Genomic DNA, 10,815 nt, shown 5'->3' on the forward strand with positions numbered 1-10,815 from the left:
GGGCTCCCACTGACTCCCCAAGTTCGTCTGCCCTCCCCCCAGCCCACCAATCCCCAGCCTTGTGTGAAGCCAGAGTCCTCCCCTGCAGTGGACGTTGTGCACTGTCGGAGGTTTTTTGGCCCCTCACCTCTTATCTTTCCTGCTGGCGGTGGGACAGAGCTAGGCAGCTGATGCAAGGATGCATCCCCAGGTGAGGCAGGAGTACTTAGTGCCTGTGGACAGAACCAGGGAGATGTCCTGTCTACCAAGGGCATCTACCTCAGCATGGGGGATGGGACTGAGTGTAAATGCAGAAACCAAGCAAGGTGGGCTATGGGAGGATCATGAAAATTAGAAGGTGCTGGCAAGGGATGTGAGCCTGTATGAGGAGATCATGATTTTTTGTTTGTTTTGGTTTTCACTTGTTTGTTTGTTTTTCAAGACAGGGTTTCTCTGTGTAGCCTTGGCTGTCCTGGACTTGCTTTGTAGACCAGGCTGGCCTCGAACTCACAGCGATCCTCCAGCCTCTGCTTCCCAAGTGCATGAGCCACCCCCACCACCCCACACCCCATCCCCGGCTTGAGATGGTGATTTTTTTTTTTAAGCCCCATCCATCTGGGGTATCACTGGCTGCCTTAGTAGGGAGTGAGTTGCCCATTCAAAGAGGCATTCAAGCACAGGTTAACTCTACTCTCTGATTATTCATTAAGTACCTTCAGTAGGTGGTCCAATCCAGGTAGCCAGATGGCTTAAAGTCCCTGTCAGTACTGAGAGCTAAAACAGGTTAATCAGGGTAGACTTCTCAGAGGAGGAGGTGGAAAGGACTGAAAGAAAAGGTATCTACCAGAGACTGGGGCTGGGCCAAGCCCTAGGCTTTGTAGCTTGCAGGAGCCTTGGGCAAGCCACTGCTAGACTCAGCCCCCACCGCAGGGGTGTAGGGGGCTTAGGTCCTGGGGTTCGGGGCGGCAAAGGGGAGCCAGACAGCTTCTTAGAAAGTGGCAGGCAGGTGAGCGGGGCTCCCCAGTAATAATTAAGGAACAAAGGTGCCGAGGAGCACAGTGCTCCGCGGGCCTCTGGGGCAGGCTGGCTAATGGGAGCCTGGAGGAGAGGTAATAACAAGGGGAGGAGCGGGGCAGACAGCGCGGCGTCACGACGCCCACAGGCCGCCCCCTCGCCCTTCTGCGTTAGGACAATAACTGCAGCACCTAGCTGGGGAAGCATGGATGTTGCCCAGGGAGCTGATCCTGGGCCTCTAGGAGGCGGCTGCAGGGGACAAGGTGATGCAGGCAGGGAGGTCCTGGGTAACAGCAGCTGAGCCTGCAGATGCTGGGAGGTGGACTAGGATGAGGTCAGCCAATGGAGGCTGAGAACTGGAGCAGATGGACCGTCACTGGTGGTCCCAAAAGTGTATGAATGCCTAGACGAAAGTAGCCTGTCTTTTTTTTTTCCTTCTTTTTTTCTTTTCTTTTTTCTTTCTTTCTTTCTTTTTTTTTTTTTTTTCTTTTTGGTTTTTTGAGACAAGGTTTCTCTGTGTGGACTTGGCTGTCCTGGACTCGATTTTGTAGACCAGGCTGGCCTCAAACTCACAGTCATCCACCTGCCTCTGCCTCCCGAGTACTGGGACTAAAGGTGTGCGCCACCACACCCAGCCAAGTACCCAGTCTTGAAGGAGGCAATACTCTTTCAGTCCTCTAACTACTCTGCAGAGACTGCCCCCCCCCCCCGTTAAGGGGGAGCAAATTCTGGGCAAGAACGCTGGGTGCCAGGTCCTGAGGTCTGGTTCTGCCTGAACAGTAGTAGTATGACCCTGGACGAGATTTTTGGAGATTGGCTTCCTTACGATAATGTGTATCACTTGGGCTGGGATGTAGCTCAGTTGGTTAGAGCGCTTGCCTGGCGCGCAGCAGAAGTTTTGATTTCCAGTACTGCATAAGCTAGACACAGTAGTGCATGCCTGTAAGCTCAGCACTTAAGAGGGAGAAGCAGGAAGATCAGGAGTTCAAGGTCACCCTCAGCTATATAGTAAATTTAAGACTAGCCTGGGTGAGAACCTCTCTCAAAAATATATGTACGGTGTAATACAATACAAACAGAGGCTGGGCGGTGTGGCACACGACTTTACTCCCAGCACTCGGGGGACAGAGGCAGGTGGATTGCTGTTGAGTTCAAGGCCAGCCTGGTCTACAAAGTGAGTCCAGGACAGCCAAGGCTACACAGAGAAACCCTGTTTTGAAAAAAAAAAACCCAAACAAACAAAAAATAAATTAAATTTAAAAAAGCCAAACAGAGAACTCAATAGACTGGTGTATAAGAAAGGGGTCTATGGGCTGGAAAGATGGCTCAGCAGTTGATAACACTGGTTGCTCTTGCAGAGGACCCGAGTTCAATTCCCAGCACCCACATGGCAGCTCCGGCCTGTATGTAACTCCAGTTCCAGGGTATCTAGCACCCTCACAGGAAGAAAGAAGGCTGGTTTGTGGTGTTTTCCGACACGAGTGTCCGTAAAACTGTGGGGGAAAAAATCAGAGCTGTACTCAGCCACGCACGTACTTGTCCATCCTCTTACCTGATGAGCCTTCGAGAGCAAAATTCCATTACAAAATCTCTCTTACCATTGGACCCTCCCCAATCTTGGCTTCTACATGCATGTCTCTCTCTCTCTCTCTCTCTCTCTCTCTCTCTCTCTCTCTCTCTCTCTCTCTCTCTCTCACACACACACACACACACACCAGTGTGCACACCTGGCAAGTTCAACTCCCACAGGGTCCTGCACAACACTTCATCCCATGCTTCTCAGCTGCACTCCCATAGCGAGGCCAGAGTCACCTCAAGGTCATGTCACAGCAGTGTTTGTGGCTGCCAACCAGAGTCCAAGAGGGGTTCTGTGACAGAGAGTAGTCACATCAGTGGGCCCTTGAGTGTGCGCACGCCCGTACACACTCCCACGTGTGACTGAGACTTTGGAAATGGGTCAGTGAGATAAGGGAGCTCAGCCCTACTTCATACTTCAAGTTTATCATGACTTCCGGTTCCCTGGCCCCTGAAAGTCCCCTGCTTAGACCCACTCACTGATGCTCCTTGGAGATTCCAGTAGTACGGCCTCGAGCTTGCTTAGCCAATCTGTTCCCAGGTATTGTGGGCAGCTGCTTAGATCGGTGAGGCAGACAGCCTGAAAGCCATTTAGCCCTCTCTCTCTCTGTGGTCCAGCCTTCAGCATCCCCCATCTTTCTTCACTAGCGTCTCATGACAGAGGTAAGGGACGGAGTGCTATACAGCGCTGATACTCAAAGGTGGGGCATCCAGGTATGGGAGGGATTGGGTACTGAGACCAGACCGTGGGTGGAGCATAGGTGAGCCTCGGAGGTATTTTAAGGAGGCCCACCTGTGCCAGATCTTTGCTACCGTGGTGTGGTGGGGAACCACTGACATTAGACTAGGCTGCTCCAGGCTGCCTGCCTCACTCCCATCTCCCTCTAAGGAATGCGAATAGCTCCCAGAACAACCAGAAGCCCTTTCTCTGCCCTTCCGCAGCGCCCCTCCCCCCCCCGCCCCCGCCCCGATGGCCACAAGCCGTCTAGTGATGTCACTTCACCCCACGCCCCCGGCCTCTGCTTGCGCGGCGTTTCTCCACACGTGGGTCCACTTCTGCAGCCCGGGGTACATCGTGTTTCTTTTGGTGACATTCTTCCTCCCCGCCCCCCCCCCCCCGGAAGAAGAGCAACTCTTATTGGCCTGGGCCAGAGTGTTCTGCGCATATCTGCCCCCCCCCGCCCCTCCGCCCCCCACCCCCACCCCCGCCCAGTGTCTGACGCAGAGATTGGTTCACAGGGTTTCACATCTGCGAGTGGATAGAATTCACAGAGGTCCTCCTGCCTCAGTCTCCTAAGTGCTGGCACACACAGGTAATTATGCAGTGGAGGGGCGGTACCAAAAGTTGGCTAGTCGTAAAGGAGTCTCTGAACATGCAGTGAGCGTTCAAACATTCAAAGTAATGAGGTGAGACATTTGTGGCAGGACTGGCCTGTACTGTGTCTTAACAACTTCACTGTAGCCTTGATGCTGAACACATGCACAGGGTTTAGCACTGAGAGCTACCACCGCAGCACGGAGTGCCAGCGAACACTGCCTGGACCACATGCTGTCTGTTTAGAACTGGAGTGGAGTGTTTTTACGGCACACACTATTTTCTGCTCTTATAGAAACAGATGGCTTAATTACCAAGAAACAAAACAAGCAAAACCAAAACCAAAATGTTAGCTATTTTCTTAGCATCGTTTTTCAGCATATGAGTATCAACTTAGGATCTTTTGGGATTGTGTTTTTAGAATGTTTGATTATTACGAGTGCTGTCTGAGTTGTTCTCCTGAGCATCATTTTAAAAAAAAGAATTTGGGGGAGAGATGGCTCAGAGGTTAAGAGCACTGTCTTCTCTTCCAAAAGTCCTGAGTTCAATTCCCAGCAACCACATGGTGGGTCACAACCATTTATAATGAGATCTGGTGCCCTCTTCTGGCCTGCAGGCAGAGTACTATATAAATAATAAATTTTAAAAAATATTCAAGGGTGGTGGTGGCACATGCCTTTAATCTCAGCATTCAGGAGGCAGAGGCAGGCAGGTCTCTCTGAGTTCAAGTCTACCCTGCTCCACAAAGTGAGTTCCAGGACAGCCACAGATAAAACCTGTCTTAAAAAAAAAAAAAGGAAAGAAAGAAAGAAAAGAAGGAAGGAAAGAAGGAAGGAAGGAAGAAGAAAGAAGGATCAAGGCCAGGCATGATGGCACACACCTTTGATCTCAGCACTTGGGAGACAGAGACAGGTGGAGATCTTTGTGAGTTCAAGGCCACCCTGGCCAACATAGCTAGTTCCAGGAAAGCCAGGATACATAGTAAGACTTTGTTCCAAAAGAAAAATTTAGGGACGATAGTTCAATAGTTAAGGGCACCAGTTGCTCTTAGGACCTGGGTTCGATTCCCAGCACCCACATGGTAGTTCACAACAGTCTGTAATTCCAATTCTAGGGGTTCTGACGCCCTCTTCTGGCTTCTATGATACCAAGTATGCACATGGTACACAGATGTGCATTCAGGAAAAATACCCATATACACAAAAATTTTAAATTATTTATTGAATTTCAATTTATGATTAGGATGCAATTCTTAGTAAATTTTTGTTTGTTTGTTTTTTGAGACAGGGTTTCTCTGTGTAGCCTTGGCTGTCCTGGACTTGCTTTGTAGACCAGGCTGGCCTCGAACTCACGGCGATCCACCTGCCTCTGCCTCCTGTGTGCTGGGATTAAAGGGGTGTGCCACCACACCTGGCCAAAAATTTTTTTAAAAGCCTTAAACACCCTCTACCTTGAGGGTGGGCAGAGAGATGGCTCAGTAGATAAAGGAGCTTGCCACCAAACCTGACAATGTGAGTTCGAACCCCAGAACCCCATAGTAGAAAGAAAAAACTGACTCTCAAAAGTTGCCCTCCAGCCTTCACATGTCTATGTGACCATACACACAGACACATATCCACACAGAAATAAATGTTAAAATCCTTCTGTATTCTGGGTGTCCTGGCACACGCCTTTGATCCCTGCACTCTGAGGACAGAGGCAGTCAGATCTCTGAGTTGGAGGCCAGCCTGGTCTACAGAGTGAGTTCCAGGACAGCCAGGGCTACACAGAGAAATCTTGTCTCAAAAACAAAGGAACAAACGCTTCTGCCATCTTATGCTATGGATTTATGCTTCTGCCACTTTGTGCTCTGGATTTATGCAAAGCAACACTGTCATCACTGATGGTTATAAAAATATATATTAACCCTAAAAAACTGTTGAGGATGCTCTACATCCTGCAGTATGAAATAAGCAGCCAAAATTGAATTATTTAATTATTATTGTGGTTAGTGTGTGTGATGTGTGAGTGCAAATGTATAAATGCCATGGCACACGTGTGGTAGTCAAAGGACAACGTTTTAAAAAAGACTTTTTCTAAAAGTTTATTTATTTTGTTATTTTACATGTATGAGTGTTTTGCCTGCATGCATGTCTGTGCACTGCATGTTTGCCTAGTGCCCGTTATTGGCCATATGTGTGTTGGGAATACAACCCAGGTCCTCTGGGCTAGCAACAAATGTTGCTGAGTCTACTCTCTAGCCCAGATTTACTTTATTTGTAACGATGTGTGTGTGTGTGTGTGTGTGTGTGTTTGGGATGCGTGTGTGCATGTGAGTTTAGATGATTACAGAGGCCAGAAGAGGGTTTCAGATCCTCTGGAGCTAAAGTTACCCATGATTGTGAGCTGCCCAACATGAGTGCTGGGAACCAAACTCCATTCGTTCCTCTACAAAAGCAAGTGCTTAGGCACGGAGCCATCTCTCCAGCTTCCCACAGGACAGCTTCTGGGAGCTGATTGGCTCCTTCCACTTTGGTGTCTGGGTTGAACTCAGATTGTGAGGTTTGTGCAGGAACCTTTTACCCACAGAGCCATCTCCCTACCCCCGTGATTTAATTATTAACAATAAGCACATCCATCTCATTAGTATGCAAATCAAGATTTGTTTTTTAAGAAATGACAAAATTATATGTATTCAAAGGATTATTTAAAATAAAATCTTTTTTATTTTTCTTTTATTCTTTTCTCTTTTATTTATTTTTAATTTTGTATGTTTGTTTTTTCAAGACAGGGTTTCCCTGTGTAGCCACGGCTGTCCTGCACTCACTCTGTAGACCAGGCTGTCCTTGAACTCACAGAGATCCACCTGCCTCTGCCTTCTGAGTACTGGGATTAAAGGCGTGTGTCACCACTGCCAAGCTATTTATTATTTTTTAAAAATTTACTTTTGTTTTATGTGTTTTGGTGTTTTGCCTGCATGAATGTTTGTGTGAGGGTGTCAGAAGCCCTGAAACTGCAGCTACAGACAGGTGAGATCTGCCATGTGGGTGCTGGGAATCGAACCTGGGTCCTCTAGAAGAGCACCCAGTGTTCTTAACCACTGAGCCATCTCTCCAGCACCCCTACCCGACTCACTTCTGGTTTTGAGACAGGGTTTGTCTATCCAGCCTTAGCTGTCCATGAACACACTCTATAGACCAAACTCACCTCAAACACACAGAGATCCACCTGCCTCTGCCTCTCAAGTGCTGGGATCAAAGGCGTGTGGTACCAGTGTCCAGCTAAAATTAAGTTCTTTTACTTATTTATTTATTTATTATTACGTATGCAGTGCTCTATCCGCATTACACCTACATGTCAGAAGAGGGCATCAGATCACATTATAGATGGTTGTGAGCCACCATGTGGTTGCTAGGAATTGAACTCAGGACCTCTGGAAGAGCAGTCAGTGCTCTCAACCTTTGAGCCATCTCTCCAGCCCTAAAACAACATTCTTTTTTTAAAAAAATGTTTATTTATTTTTATGCTTAGGGGTGGTTTGTCTGCGTGTATGTCTATGCACTGTGTCTAATGCCTATAGAGACCAAAAGAAGAAAGTAGATTCCTTTAAATGGAGTTATAGATGTTTGTGAACTGCCATGGAGGTTACTAGGAACTGAACCTGGGTCCTTTGGAAGAACCATCAAGTGCTCTGAGCTGCTGAGCTATCTTCCCAGGCCATAAAAATGTCTTTATGCTTTATTTTCTCTAAATTTTTATTTCTATATACCCATTTTATATACCCAGGGTTGTATTAAAAATTTTCCCAGGTGAAAAAGGGTCAGAGTAAAAGAAGTTTCTAGAAGTTTTGCAGAAGTTTAAATGACATGAGGTACAAGGTAGTGACATAGTGCCTGGCACATGGGAAGTTTGAGAAAGCAAGGCACCTTCCTTATTCCACCTGCCCCCAACGCTGCTGGGGGAGCTGGTGCCGATAAACACCGTGTTAGCCCCGTAAGCACCCATCCATCTTCAGTCTGCCATGTCACCCCTACTGTTTGGCTATGTGCCAGCCCAGTCCCCATCGCTGCAGGACCAAGCAAGAGTCCCATCTGTCTTCCGTCCTCCTCACCGAGGCCCTGGCTACCATTCACTGTTCTCGGAGATGGCAACTGGACCAAGTAAAGACCTTGGCTCTCTGGAGTCTCCTCTGTAGTTTATCCCCGCCCCCAGGCAAAGTCCATGTCCTCAGCTAGTTTGAGTTTCTTCAGTGCCCAAGGCAACAGGTTCAGACTATTGGCCCAGCGCTCAGCTCTGATCCCCAGAGGCTCCACTCCTACCACCAATTCCTGCCCGTGAGAAGGCCAGTTGATACTTGCAAACCTTGCTGTACGATAAAAGAGCTGTTTTCACGGAGTGGGCATGTAGGAATGTAGGAAGGTACATTGTGCCAGGAGAGGCACAGCGGGTTGAGGGTGAACAGCAGCTGGCATTCGTTACTCGGTGCCTAGGGAAAAGACTAGCATTTCAGGCTGGGCAGCCGAAGCAAAAACGTCTGTGTGTCCCGGAAAGCCTCCTGATTCCAGGCTGGGATGAAGATGGTCCAGGTAGAAGCTGGATGGGGAAGACCTTATAGGACCATGCCAGGAGCCCAGCAGGCAATGGAGAGCAAGATGGCAGCCCACCTCCAAAGTATGAATGGCTCAAACGAAAAGTCCAATCGGAAGTCCACGCATTGAGATAATAATTTACTAAAGCTAGATGTGGTGGCGCATGCCTCTAATTCCAGCATTTGAGAGGCAGAGGCAGGAGGAGCATGAGTTTGCAGTCACCTGGGCCTACAATAGCAAGACCCTATCACATACATTAATGAATGAATAAGTGGTTAAATAAAGTTATGTTCTGATGCTGGTTATAGCAGGGCAAGAAGATCAGAAGTGCAGTGTCATCCACAGCCACATAATAGGTTTGAAGACAGCTTGGGGTAAGTAAGATCCTGTCTCAAAAATAAAATAAGATGAATTTTTTAAAAAGGAAAAATAAAAAAAGTCTGGTGTAGTGGCTCACACCTTTAGTCCCAGCACTATCGAGGCAGAGGCAGGCAGATCTCTATGAGTCTGAGGCCAGCCTGGTCTATATAGCAAGTCCCAAGCCAGCGATGACTACAAAGTGAAACCTTATCTCAAAACAAACAAACAAACAAAAAACCAAAATGAACAAATTAAAAATGAATAAATATTGTACAGGGTCTACAAGTTGGCTAGTTGGCTCAGTGGCTAACGACACATACCAGCCACCCAAGTCTGATCCCTGGGATCCATACAGAGGGAAAAACGTCTCATGTATGAGTGACAGGTACGTGAGCACATATAAACATGAGCCCACGTGTGCACGCGCGCGAGCACACACACACGTGCACACACACAAGGGTAAAGCCATAATTTTAACTTAGCTAAATATTTATGTGATTGAAATATCCTAATTTATCTCTTCCTGCACACGAGAACTCCATTAATGAAGCACAGAACCCTCGTGAAGAAATTGAATCTGCTGGTGCCATTGACTTTGAACTTTATACCCTCTATAACAATGAGCAATGTTTATCCTTTACAAATGTTAAAGAATTCTAATGTAACTATTAAAATGAAGGTGAAACATAAATTATAACTAATAAACATAAAAGTAATTTGACTAAATATAAAAATATTTAATCAAATCTAAAATTGTAATTATAATCATGTAAATCTAATTACACATGAGATATTTTTACATAATGTACTGCTTTGAGCTGGGCATGGTGACACATGCCTATAATCCTGTACTTAGGAGGTAGATGTAGGCAGACACTTGTGAGTTCAAGGCCAGGCTGGTCTCTGTAACAACTTTCAGGCCTGGGAGAGCTGTGTAGTGGGACCCTGTGAGGCCAGAGAGACGGTCCAGTGCGTAAAGATGCCTAGTTCAATCCTTCAGACCCCCACATGGTGAAAAAGAGAAAACCCACGCCAGAAAGTTGTCCTCTGACCTCTACGCTTGCTGTGGTGCACGCATGCGCTATGCCACACACAATAAATAAAAAGGAAAAAAATTAAACTTACCAAAGGGAAAAAAAAACACATAATATCTTATAATTTCTGTGTCAATTATCCATCAAGTTGCCAGCATAAAGATTTCCTGTTTATGACCAGTCATGTGGCACGTGCCTTTAATCCCAGCACTCAGAAGGCAGAGGCAGGCAGACCTCTGTGAGTTCGAGGCCAGCCTGGTCTACAAAATGAGTCCAGGACAGGCAGGGTTACACAGAGAAACCCTGTCTAGAAAAAAACAAGACAAAACAAAAGAAGATTCCTGTTCACTTTCATCTGTCCCTCTGCCCTTTATACCATGCAAACCAAGAGTTGGGTGCAAAACGCTCCCCACCTTCACCACACATCCATTCTGATTACTTGGCTAGTCTGTGGGTACCCTGGGACTCAGAGAAACAAAACATGCAGGCTGGACACTACCGGCACTATTGTTTTACTTTTGCAAATGCTAAAACGGAACCCAGAAGTCTTTTCTGGTTTTGTTTTTGTTTATTGAGACAGAGTTTCTCTGTATAGCCCTGCCTGTCCCAGAACTCACTTTGTAGACCAGGTTGGCCTCGAACTCAGAAGTCTGCCTGCCTCTGCCTCCCAAGGGCTGGGATTAAAGAACCCAGAAGTCTTAAAAGTCTTAGACAAGCATTCACCTACTTTTTTTTTTTTTAAAGCACCAGGAAGTAAAACGTGGGCTTTGTGCATAGCAAGCACACATACTACCCCTGAACCTAACCCTCAACCCTATACTAGAGACTGCGGTTATGGGAGAACAAGTTGTGTTATTTTTAAATAAAATAACACTAACAACAACAACAACAACAACAACAACAACAACTCAGGGTCTAGGGATATAACTAAGACGGTAGACATTTGCCTAGCATCCACAAGGCCATGGGT

Source organism: Acomys minous, assembly GCF_964271855.1.
Source record: "Acomys minous genome assembly, chromosome: 12".
Classification (NCBI taxonomy): Eukaryota; Metazoa; Chordata; class Mammalia; order Rodentia; family Muridae; genus Acomys; species Acomys minous.